The 11,594-nt window shown below is 37.4% G+C and overlaps 1 pseudogene; it reads right to left on the bottom strand.

Moving 5' to 3' along the window:
- Positions 1-651: 651 nt before the first annotated feature.
- Positions 652-10,550, bottom strand: LOC145992528 (glucose dehydrogenase [FAD, quinone] pseudogene; annotated as a pseudogene).
- Between the last annotated feature and the right edge of the window lie 1,044 nt (positions 10,551-11,594).

The raw sequence follows: 11,594 nt of genomic DNA, 5'->3' as shown, positions 1-11,594 counted from the left end.
CCAAGCTTTTGAGAGCTAACATCACTCTCATCTTAAGGTGAAAAGTGCAGTGCTGAGTGTCAACCTGGTGTATATGTGTTCTTAGATGGAGGGAGGTGCTTGGTAAAGATGGTGGACGAATCGGAAGCCATGGCTGCTGCATCTGCACTGCAGGTTGACTATCGCTAGCCAGGCTGGGTCTAGTTCTTCCCTGAAGATGAGAGTGACATTAGCTTTCGAAAGCTTGGAATTCTTTTCACAATTCACTTGGTCCATAGCTCGAGAGAATCTTTTCATCATTTGTTGCCAGGAAGGCTTCAGGACTTACTTATATACAGAGCGCCCAAAAATTTGTGTCAATTGGGTCACAGTTGAGTCGATTGACAATAAAGAAATTCTGATTCTAGATGTTTTATGTTCTGGTTTACATACACACAGACAGGCAGAAAGAGTGAACTTGATGTTGCTGGAACACATCATGTAAGGAAAACGTAAGGTATCAGAAACACATGGTGCTCTTTCCTCAATACACTCTTTAAGACGCAACACAGCACAACTTGTTCATACAAATAATAACAGCTGAGGAATCATGTGGAACAAGTTAGGCATGGAGACGATTTTCTTTCCAGTTAATTCAGCATGAGAATGAATGACAATTTGAAAGGATTAATTTTACAACACTCCCCATGTTTTTTTAATCATATCTGCACCTTTCTCCCCAATCATCAAGCAAGGTGCAGTGAGATGACCAGTTGGAATAGTAGGCATAATGGATGCATCAATTACACGCAGTCCTTGGACACCATACACCTTCAATTCAGGACTAACCACCGCATCAGAATCGGAAGAAGGGCCCATTTTACATGTACCACACTGATGATTGGCAGGAAATGAGAAATGCCTCATTGCACACTCCCAGTATTCATCTGAGCCAAATTCTAATTCTTCACATCCAGGCACCGGTGTTCGATAAAGAGTGGAGTCAAATTTCTGAAAGGCATCTGTTTCACTTAATGCAATTGCTTTCTTTATGCCTTCAATCACTATAGCAATATCTTGACGTTCACCAAAGTAATTTTGATACATAAGTGGTGCATCAAAGGGGTTTTTGCTTCGAAGCTTAACTAGGCCTCTACTCTGAGGCTTCTGTATTATTGGAAAAGCACACCAAGCATCATTTTTTGCAGTTGGCCTTACATAGGCATTGTAAGTTTCATCCTTTAGATTTAAAGTAAATAAAGAACCTGGAAATAGTGTCTCTGCACTTATGCAAGCACTTGCCAGTACGATCTCAATATCAGGACGGTCGTTATTTGGATCTGCATATTTAGTCTGTTCAAATCCCATTGCCTCGCTGCCTCCTGGAATAGTTAGAGGACCAGTGTGACCAATGTAATAATCAAGAAACACTTTAGGGTTAAATAAACGGATATCTTTTATAGATACGGTATCATTTATAATAAACACTGTTGCAAGTGGCGCCACACGATCCTGAAGATTTTGCCCAACCTTCAGATCTTGAATAACAGGAATGTCTAGTTCTTGTAAGTGTTCCCGTGGGCCTATACCTGACAGCATTAAGAGCTGTGGGGAATTTATGGCTCCAGCTGATAGAATTACCTCTTTGCTGGCTCTGGCAGTTTTCATCATTCCATTTGTGAAATACTCAACTCCATATGCTCTTGTGGTGTTGGGATCAATGAGCACCTTGGTAACATGTGCATGTTTTGCAAGATAGAAATTGGACCTGTTCTGTATCGGTTTTAAGAAATCCTCTGCTGTAGTTGATCTAGTTCCGTTTCGTGTTGTTACCTGTTCAGGAGAGTATACCAGCTGAGTTTTCCCATTGTGGTCCCCAATTTCTAAACCTCTTTCCTTTGCAGCATTAATAAATGCTGTTCTTAATGGTGTGTAGTATGGAATTGCCTTTACATTAACGTATCCACCTGTAGAATGGTAAGGAGAGTCCATAAGTTCAGGTATAGTCATGTCTTCAAACTTTAGAAAATAAGGAAAGACGTCATCAAATCCCCAGCCTGGGTTTCCCATAGCCTCCCAATCATTATAATCTTTCCTGTTGCCGCGACTATAGTTCATGTCACTGAGAATTGATGTTCCACCTACGGCTTTCCCACGAGACCATGAACATTGGTTGTTTTTCATCGCAAGGCATGCAGAATCAGAAGGTTCTGTTTTATAACCCCAGTTATAAGGAGTGAGTTGACCCAAACTTGAGAAAAAAGGAATATCGGTTAATGGAGTCTCGTCTGTTCCTGCTTCAAGTAGAAGAATATTCCACTCTGTAACTTCCGTGAGTCGATTTGCAACTACACAGCCTGTTGTACCAGCTCCTACGATAATGAAATCATACTCTTCAAGTAAGTTCAACTTATTATGGACTTTTCTGTCAGAGTTTGTGATAGATAGTTTGTGTACTTGCAAGATTTTTTCCCAGAATGCAAAATGCAGGACAGCTTTAACTTCAATAAGGAGCAGGAAGAAAATACAGTTAAACAACCCTCTTGTCTTCATCCTTATTTGGTTGATTAATAGTCAATGAACCTGAAAAGGAAAGGGAAAAATACAGGAAGTATGAAAGTCAATAACTGTGCACATATAATCGATGGATAATATTCAGCGAACAACTTTCCCCCACATTTCAGTGCACAATATCACGCTCAGCTATATTTCCGGCAAACAGATCATATCCTGTGTTGAAACATTCCAGGTAAGCTTTGTGCTTATGGCCTTTGCCGAAGTAAATGAAGACATGATTATCGTGATCATACGAGGAATGTGCACGTACAAATTTTTACAAATTTCTCGCTGTGAGAAGGCTTCTTCTGCACTTTCCTTAACATGTGCTAGCCTGTTTACTAGACTTCATGCATATTTCTTCCCAAATGTACTGTGTGATGACGTAAAGTTAAATAACATCCATTATTCTGATTTAAGTGTTTTCTAGGAATTCAAAAGAAATTATAAATTTTGGAGTAAGTATTTCTTTACATAATTTGTTGGATGTGTTGCAGCTTTTGATTCAATTGGAGATGAAAATGAAATTTGTATGATGGATAACCAGTTTTATAAACCTTTTATATTCATTTTGAATGCCAGATAATTTGAATATCCACATACAGAAATGTGGGGTACCAGTACACGACATCTTAGCAAGAAACGTCAAATAATAAGGTATTCTGGTTGACATTCCTTAATGTTGTATACCTATTTTTGTGTTTTATTCTGGTTTTGAAAACTCCTTTAATATAGGAAATGAAGGTTTGATTTCCTGGAGTGTGTCTGTTGTGGCTTATTATGTTTTTACTTTTCAACACACTTCAAATGTGTCTTTCTCAAGAATAGAAGCAATGAAATGCTGTATAATGTCTGTCTTAAAAACAACAATTGGGTTCCAAAACGGGGGGGGGGGGGAATGTCTGTCTTAAAAACAACAATTGGGTTCCAAAACTAGGGGGGGGGGGGCAAAGACAGTATATTTCCCTTTATAGATAAGGTTTAGCATAGTGCAGGGCAAGAGTGGGGCAACTGCCCCCTCCCCCTTGCTGCCACTGCAGAAAAGTATGAATACATGTGTGTTTCGTTTTATCATGCCAAAATTACATTCCTTTGTTCAAACATAGTTATGTTCTTATACAGTAATGAGGTTACAGAACTGCAAGGGCAGCTTACTTTCCTTTGGTAGATTAGGTTTAGCATAGTGCAGGGGAAACTGCCACTCGTAATGCCGATTGGTTTGGGTTCCAAACCTCGGTGGGGGGGGGGGGGTTGCAAGGACAATTTTCTTTCTCGGTAGACATCGCTTAGCATTAAGAGGCTGTGGCGCGGGAAAATTCCTCTCCCAATAGCGGGCACTGTTCTGAACCTAATTAATATCCATCGCTGTTAATTGAATGTATATAGTTAAATGATGTAAGAAACTGCCAAAAATTTAATTGACACATGGTAATTGTCTTTTTAACTCAGTTTCCTTCGATTACTTATCCTTAAAACACAAACAAAAATCAAAAACACGTACATCATTTAATCGGTGTTATAACGTCTTTACAATTATAAAAGAAAATTAATATCAAATTTTAAAAATAAGCAAAACAATTTCAAATCAATCTGTACCGAGAATTGACGTTTTAATTGCACGAGGAAAAATGATAAAAAACGACTGTTACTAACTTCTAACAAATTGCTCCTTGTACAGCTAAGAATCTATTTCGAAGCTCGTGAACGTAATGCGTTGATTATACCTGACAGGTATAATGTTATGCTTAAATACACATAATTTCTTAACCAATGCATTTTCAGTATCAGGTGGTTGAACCCACCTGTAGGTATTCATCTTGTTCCCGAACAAGTTTCGGCTTGACCCTCGCAGGAGGGGTAATAAGAAGCAAGAAGCTTATTCTGTGTGAAGTATGATGTTATGTTCGTTTGTTGGAGTGTGTTTTGTCAGATGTGTTAATTTTTCCTTCTAAATATGCTTAAAACCTTTTGAGAGAAAATAAAATTGAAAGGATTGTTATTGAAAGCAAGTTAACGTTTAGTAAACTGTTAGTTTCTGTTCACGAAGTGTCCGGTGACAGGCTTACTAAGGTAAGAAATCAATTTAAAATTTATATTTTTCGGAAACGTACAATGGTGTACTGGCAAGAAATGTTTTCATGTTTGCCAAGGATTAATTTACCTCCGGTTTCTTTTAAGTGTCACATTCATATCTGTAGCACAAACTGTTTTGAACGCGATAGTGTATGTAGATCGAGATTCTGTTCAGAGGCGAAGCGTCCGGTCATCGGGAGATGCAGCGATGACAAAGCAAAATAATAAAAAAAATTGCATTTTAAATATTTTAAAGAAGAAGTAAAAAATAGTCAGAATACTCGCATATTTGAGCGAAATTAGTCACTCGACGCCATGAAACAGCCAAAAATACGCAAGAAATTAGCTAACTTTAGCGAATCGAAAGGAGAGCCCAGTTCTATCGCCGTGCCCAGCCATCCCGCTACGTTTGCTGTTAAGTGCAATGGTGTCAGGCGGGCCAACTCATCGCAGCAGGTCTGCGAATCCAAGGTCCTTCGACCGCTTTTCCCCCGCTCTTGAATGTCTGGTCATAAGAGGCCTTTTTTTTCAGCCCCCTTGTTTACAAACACGGCAGGCTTTCAGTGACGTCATAAGTAAGCAAAAACATAAATTTCCCCACGGTTAGTGCTAGAAAGAGCTGGGGGGAAAAAGCAGTTCTGAATCCATTGTATTTCCTTCACAATATTTCTCCTTTTCCATTTTTTTTCTTTCTTTTGATCCTGTGGTTCAAATATCGCTTTCTGAAAATAATGTTCTTACTTTACAAAACACGAAGTACTTCAATGTTGTTTTGTGTTTACTCTGCTAACAAATGACAAGACTGATCAAGATTTTTGTTCTCGAGGTGTCAGACATACTTAGACAGAACCTTTTCCCTAACATATCTTACTTTCACACCAGGGATGGTCAACAACATCAGGATTCCAGAAAATTTAAAATCTCCAAGCGGAAATTTTACTACCCGGATTTCGGAGAGAGACGTTTAACAATTTTTCCATTTTTCGGGTAGAATTTAAGAAAGTTTAATCTTCCTTATTTTACGATCATATACAACTTAGAAGAAAATGAATTTCACCATCTCTACTTCACACGTCTGTACGAACACTGTTATCATCATTATCAATGTAGAAATCCCCCCCTCCCCCTCCACGGTTGAAAGATTGACCCTGACTTTTGGCAAGTCTTGCGATGACTACGTAAAAATGTCACGCTTCGCCACTGATTCTGTTGGTATTATTATATCCCGCCTAGCTTTTGCTTATTTTGGAAAACACTTAAAGGCTAATCACTACTTCCGTCCTTGCCTCATTTTTCATTTTCAGTGTGTTTGCACTTGCTCGTAAAGGTTTATTTATATTGAAACATTACGTTTCGTAGATCTTAATACCTTAGTCATGCCAAGATGGAAGTACACTTTCTGTGAAGGATAAGTGAAACAGTGCGAATTCAATATAATCATAGAATATAATAAATAAAACGTTAAAAAGTTCTAGATTCATGTCCATATACATTTTTGCTGTAACTTCTTATTTTCATACTTTTGAGTACAAACCTGTATCTGTTTATACAGGGTGTCGCAAAACTCTTTCAACAACGCTTGGGAGCTGGTAGATATCATAAAAACAAGTAACTTTTCCCTATAAAGTTTACCTCGAAAGCGCTTAGTTTCTGTGCTATAAGCGCTTAAAGTCTATCCTGTACGTATGCAACCCAACACAGCAAACGCTTGCTCTGACATAACTAGCAGGGGCGCGTGGCAGGGTTGCCACTAGCGTTCCTCGCTAAGAGAGACGACTTAAAAACAACAACTTGGGAGTCTTGCTTGAGCAAAATCGAAAACATTAATGATACTTGCGATGTTGTAAGAAGTATTCACAGTATTTATAAACTGACCAAAACAAATAATGGGCAGACTGGAAATCAAGATTTCTCATTCTAAAATATCTCCATAATTGATTTGGTTTATTTTAATTCGCTTTTCTGCCACCTTTGGCTAATCGCGAAGATGAGGATGATAGGATGAAATAACAAATGACATCAATGTCTAGACCAGAATTTAAACCCGAGACACCTGGCGCCGTAGCGAGCTGTGCTAACCACATCACCACGGAGTGTTTCGTGTATCATGCAATATCAACAATTGCAAGGGACACGTGATATAGGGGAAATCCACGAACGAACAAATGTAAGCATGATGTGTTTGCTGCCTCGTTTCGAACACGCAGACTGTAATGTAATTACAATTTATTTATTAGAAATAAAGTGAACTAGCGCTATTGCAAATCGAGTTCGTTATAAAAAGCAGGCTGAAAAGAAACAAAAATCTCCGGCAGATGAATATTCTTGAGCCATTTCGGTGACTGAGTACGTTTAGTGATCAACACATGATCCCCCTCTACCGAATGTTCCGGCCACGAGTTTCGACCTGGACAAACATGTCACTGAATCTTATGTCCTCGTATTTAGTATTTGCCCGAAAGTGTAGGAAAATTACGTACAATGAAAATAATATAAATTCACACGAATTATTTCGGAAATTCATCTAGATGTCAGAATCTCGCTCGTTTGCTACAAAACGTTGTTTCCAGGGTGAACTAAAAGTTGACATTTTGGTGCCTTCCGAAAATATTACTCTTACATTTCAATGTTGATATCAAGTTGCTACAATGAATGATAAATATGTACAATTTATGACGTGTACTGAATGGTTTCCTTTTGATTATTTTTTTTTCACGTTCCATGATAAGAATGCTAAGCAAAGACACAAAATGAGAAAACTAATTCGCACACATGAAAAGAGTGTAAATTACGAGGATTTCTCTTGATGTACCAATATCAAACGATATCGTAAAGTGCAGAACAAACTAGTATACAGGCAGTAAGTATGCACCGAACTCAATGTAATTCCTTTCAATGAAATATTAATTTTTTCCTACAATTTCTTTAATAGAGCATTCAAGATTAACCAGTTTGAGTGGAGAGAAAGAGAGAGAGAGAGAGAGAGAGAGAGAGAGAGAGAGAGAGAGAGAAAGAGAGAGAGAGAGAGAGAGAGAGGGGGGAGAGAAAGTTTTTAATTCGCATGTTCCTAGTATTGCAAATAATCCTTGGAATTTTCTTGATACCAATTTTTGAAACACATAATTTTTCTTACATGCATATCAGTTGTCGGTAAAATTTGTAGGTTGCCACTGTTCTCTAAAATAAGCTAGGGGTCTTGGGTTCGAATCCCGCCTTGGGCATGTATGTTTGTGAGTGTCCATTCATCAATTTAATCATATCATCACTTATCACCATCTTCGTAAATTAGCCAAAAGTGGCACAAACAGCTAAGTAAAATAAAGCAAATCAATCAAGGAATGAATCAATCAATCATTAAATTAAAAGAGCCTCGCAATTATTTCCTTATGAGACAAACACGATTAGCAATAAAGCTATTACAGATAGGAATAATTTTCAAATAAATTGTAATAACCCGGGTTCGAGTCCTGTTCGAGCCTGCATTTTTCGCTGAAACTTTCTACATTACAGTCTGCGTGTTCGAAACGAGGCAGCAAACACATCATGCTTACATTTGTTTGTTCGTGGATTTCCCCTATATCACGTGTCCCTTGCAATTGTTGATATTGCATGATGTACGAAACACTCCGTGGTGATGTGGTTAGCACAGCTCGCTACGGCGCCAGGTGTCTCGGGTTTAAATCCTGGTGTAGACATTGATGTCATTTGTTATGTCATATCATCCTCATCTTCGCGATTAGCCAAAGGTGGCAGAAAAGGGAATTAAAATAAACCAAATCAATCAATCAATTATGGAGATATTTTAGAATGAGTAATCTTGAATTTCAGTCTGCCCATTATTTGTTTTGGTCAGTTTATAAATACTGTGAATCCTTCTTACAACATCGCAAGTATCATTAATGTTTTTGATTTTGCTCAAGCAAGACTCCCAAGTTGTTGTTTTTAAGTCGTCTCTCTTAACGAGGAACGCTAGTGGCAACCCTGCCACGCGCCCCTGCTAGTTATGTCAGAGCAAGCGTTTGCTGTGTTGGGTTGCATACGTACAGGATATACTTTAAGCGCTTATAGCACAGAAACTAAGCGCTTTCGAGGTAAACTTTATAGGGAAAAGTTACTTGTTTTTATGATATCTACCAGCTCCCAAGCGTTGTTGAAAGAGTTTTGCGACACCCTGTATTTTGTCTATTGTACGTCGAATTTACCTTCATGTAGCAACACTGTTTCTGACCCAAATGGTTCATATATCAGAGGCTGTTGGGTAGTGGGATTCGTGTTAGAATAGCCGGACCCTGTGGCCGAGTGGTGTCGACCTCCGTGGGGGAGTGGTTAGCACAGCGCGCTGCAACGCCAGGGGTTCCGGGTAAGGCATGGGTATTTGTGTTTGTCCAAACGTGATAAACTGAGAATACTGTAAAAATTGAAAAAGTGTAAAAGTAGTGTATATTGGGGGGTTCAAAATAGTACTTAGTAGGTATGGTCTTTTTTTACCAATTGAATATCACTTTTTGACATATTTTGACAATTTTTTGTCGATGTTTTAGCGTTTAGCGATGTTTTAGTACAAATTTTTACTATACTCATTTTTCCCCCACTCGTACTTGGTAGGTATATCATGATGTTACGTGATACAACTTAACCTATCCTTTTTTTACGATTATTTAATTTTTTTACGATCCTAAGTGATATAACTTAACCTATCATTTTTTTTATTTAGGTACTGTTTGAACGTTATTATTTGAGGATCATATTTTGTAGGTATTTTTTTTATCAATCGAATATAAGTTTTTGACATATTTTGACAATTTTTTGTCGATGTTTTAGCGTTTAGCGATGTTTTAGTACAAATTTTCACTATACTCATTTTTTTTTCTATTTGTAGTTGGTAGGTATATCACGATGTTACGTGATATAACTTAACCTATCTTTTTTTTTTACGATTTTTTTAATTTTGTTTACGATCCTAAGTGATATAACTTAACCTATCATTTTTTTTATTTACGCACCGAACTAACCTACAAGGGGGACTCCGTTTGTTTTAATATTTCAGTATTATAAGGTTTTCACAAATTTTATATAACCTAAAATGTGTTGGATGTTGATTTTTAGTATGTGGCAATTTTTTATGAATTTAAAACTGTTCCGTCACCCTCTCGTTCTTCACGTCGTAGGCGAAGGACTTCTCTGCAATTAGGATGATGTTGCATAGGGTATCCTCGGGCAAGGCATCGTGGAACTTGCAAATACCTACTCTACAAAAATTCTACTATATGATCTTTTACTGGCTAAGCTAACCTACAAATAGGAATTGGCAGCACTGACTTATAAACCTACTGGGTCTTCTTGACATGTTTTTTCATGATGTGTTGCCAGGCTATTGCGCATCTTGGCGTATACAATGTATATATTTTGAGAGGGGGGGTTATAGCTTTTTATGCTGTACGAATACTAAAAACTTGACAGTGACAACCAACAGAGTAAATAAACCTACATGCGGAAATTAACAACACTAGTTTCTGACAGTGAATTTGAAATAAAATATTAAAACAAAATACATGAGTAAGCACTGTGATTACAAATAATACCAGTGTTATGCCCCCCCCCCCCCAACTCCAACTGGGCAACTGGGGAAAATAATTGTACAACAATTTGTACCTAATTGTACAATATTTGTACCTAATTGTACAACATATACACGGACATAAAAAATAGAGCCTTCCCGTAACTTACTTCATGTACAACTGTGAAAAGAAAGCATATGTGTTCTGTATGCACACATTCATTCTTATTTTTCGAAGTTGAATGGAAGCACGTGTTTTTTACGCTCTCGTAATACTGACCTTGCCCCAGTGATTTTAAATTGCTTCCATCCGGTCTTTTTTCCTCTGCTATTTCCGCATGCACGCAACATTCGCTTTCAATAGTTTAATGAAACACAGAAGGAGTATTAGTTTAGCAAGTTCCGAGTTTACAATTTATTAAATTAAACAATAATTTATTAAATTAAACAATAATTTATGTAAGAATATACTTGTACTTACCGAACACAAAATAATAAAAGCACATGTGAATATTTGCGTGCGTTCATGTTATATGACGACTGAGTAAAAAATAATGTTGACTCCCCGAAAGATAAAAGTTCCCGGTTCGACATCAGATGCATGCAAATTTTATGTTTTGCTCTCCAAAATCTTGATTTTTATGTTTGCGTTATTTGTCATACAGCAGAGGAGAAGAGGGGGGAGGGGGTACTATTAGCGCCATCTATTAGCAAACAATAGAAATAAAAAAGTAGCGTCAAACTTTTTCAACACCCAAAAATTTTAAACGTCCTCGTTTAGTAATACGATCAGCAGAAGACGTTTGAAAGAGTACTCTTAGTCGAGAAAGCTAATTGCTAGGGCCCATATATTGCTAAAATGTTCTTTAATTTACATATTTCTCATACCGCCATATGTTGTTCTAGTTGACTTCTTCCAAAAAAAATGCTAATTAGCGAGAGTTAATTAAGCAAGGCAAGTAAAAGAAGCAAATAGGACAATATGTGGCGGCGCGGAAATATGTAAAAATTCGACTCGATTCGAATTAAAATTGAAGGATATTTTGCATTTTTTCCCTATAATGTACAAAATATTTACCGTACATAATCTTTTCTATTTACAACAGTATAAAATAAGAGAAATGTGTGACAATATCCATATTAATTAGGAAGGTGTGTTGTATGCTAGGTTAGCTAATTGCGTCTTCTACAGCTTCACTGTATAGAGGAAAAATGGAAAAAGAGAGCTCTACAAAAACTAACGCTCTTGACAATATTGTACGCCCCGTGAAAATTCTATATAAATAAGGCATAAGCATATTATCTGCTTTCATGTCAGATTTTCCCGACCTGTGAGCTGTAGTGTTTAGGCGACAAGCGACGTGCTCAAATATGATACCGTTGACAATATTGTACGCCCCGTAAAAATTCTATATAAATAAGGCATAAACGTATTATCTGCTTTCATGCC

Source organism: Lepisma saccharinum, chromosome 9 (assembly GCF_977018435.1).
Source record: "Lepisma saccharinum chromosome 9, izLepSacc3.1, whole genome shotgun sequence".
NCBI classification, from domain to species: Eukaryota; Metazoa; Arthropoda; class Insecta; order Zygentoma; family Lepismatidae; genus Lepisma; species Lepisma saccharinum.
Note: the sequence above shows the minus strand (reverse complement) of the source record. Positions and strands in the feature narration are given on the sequence as shown.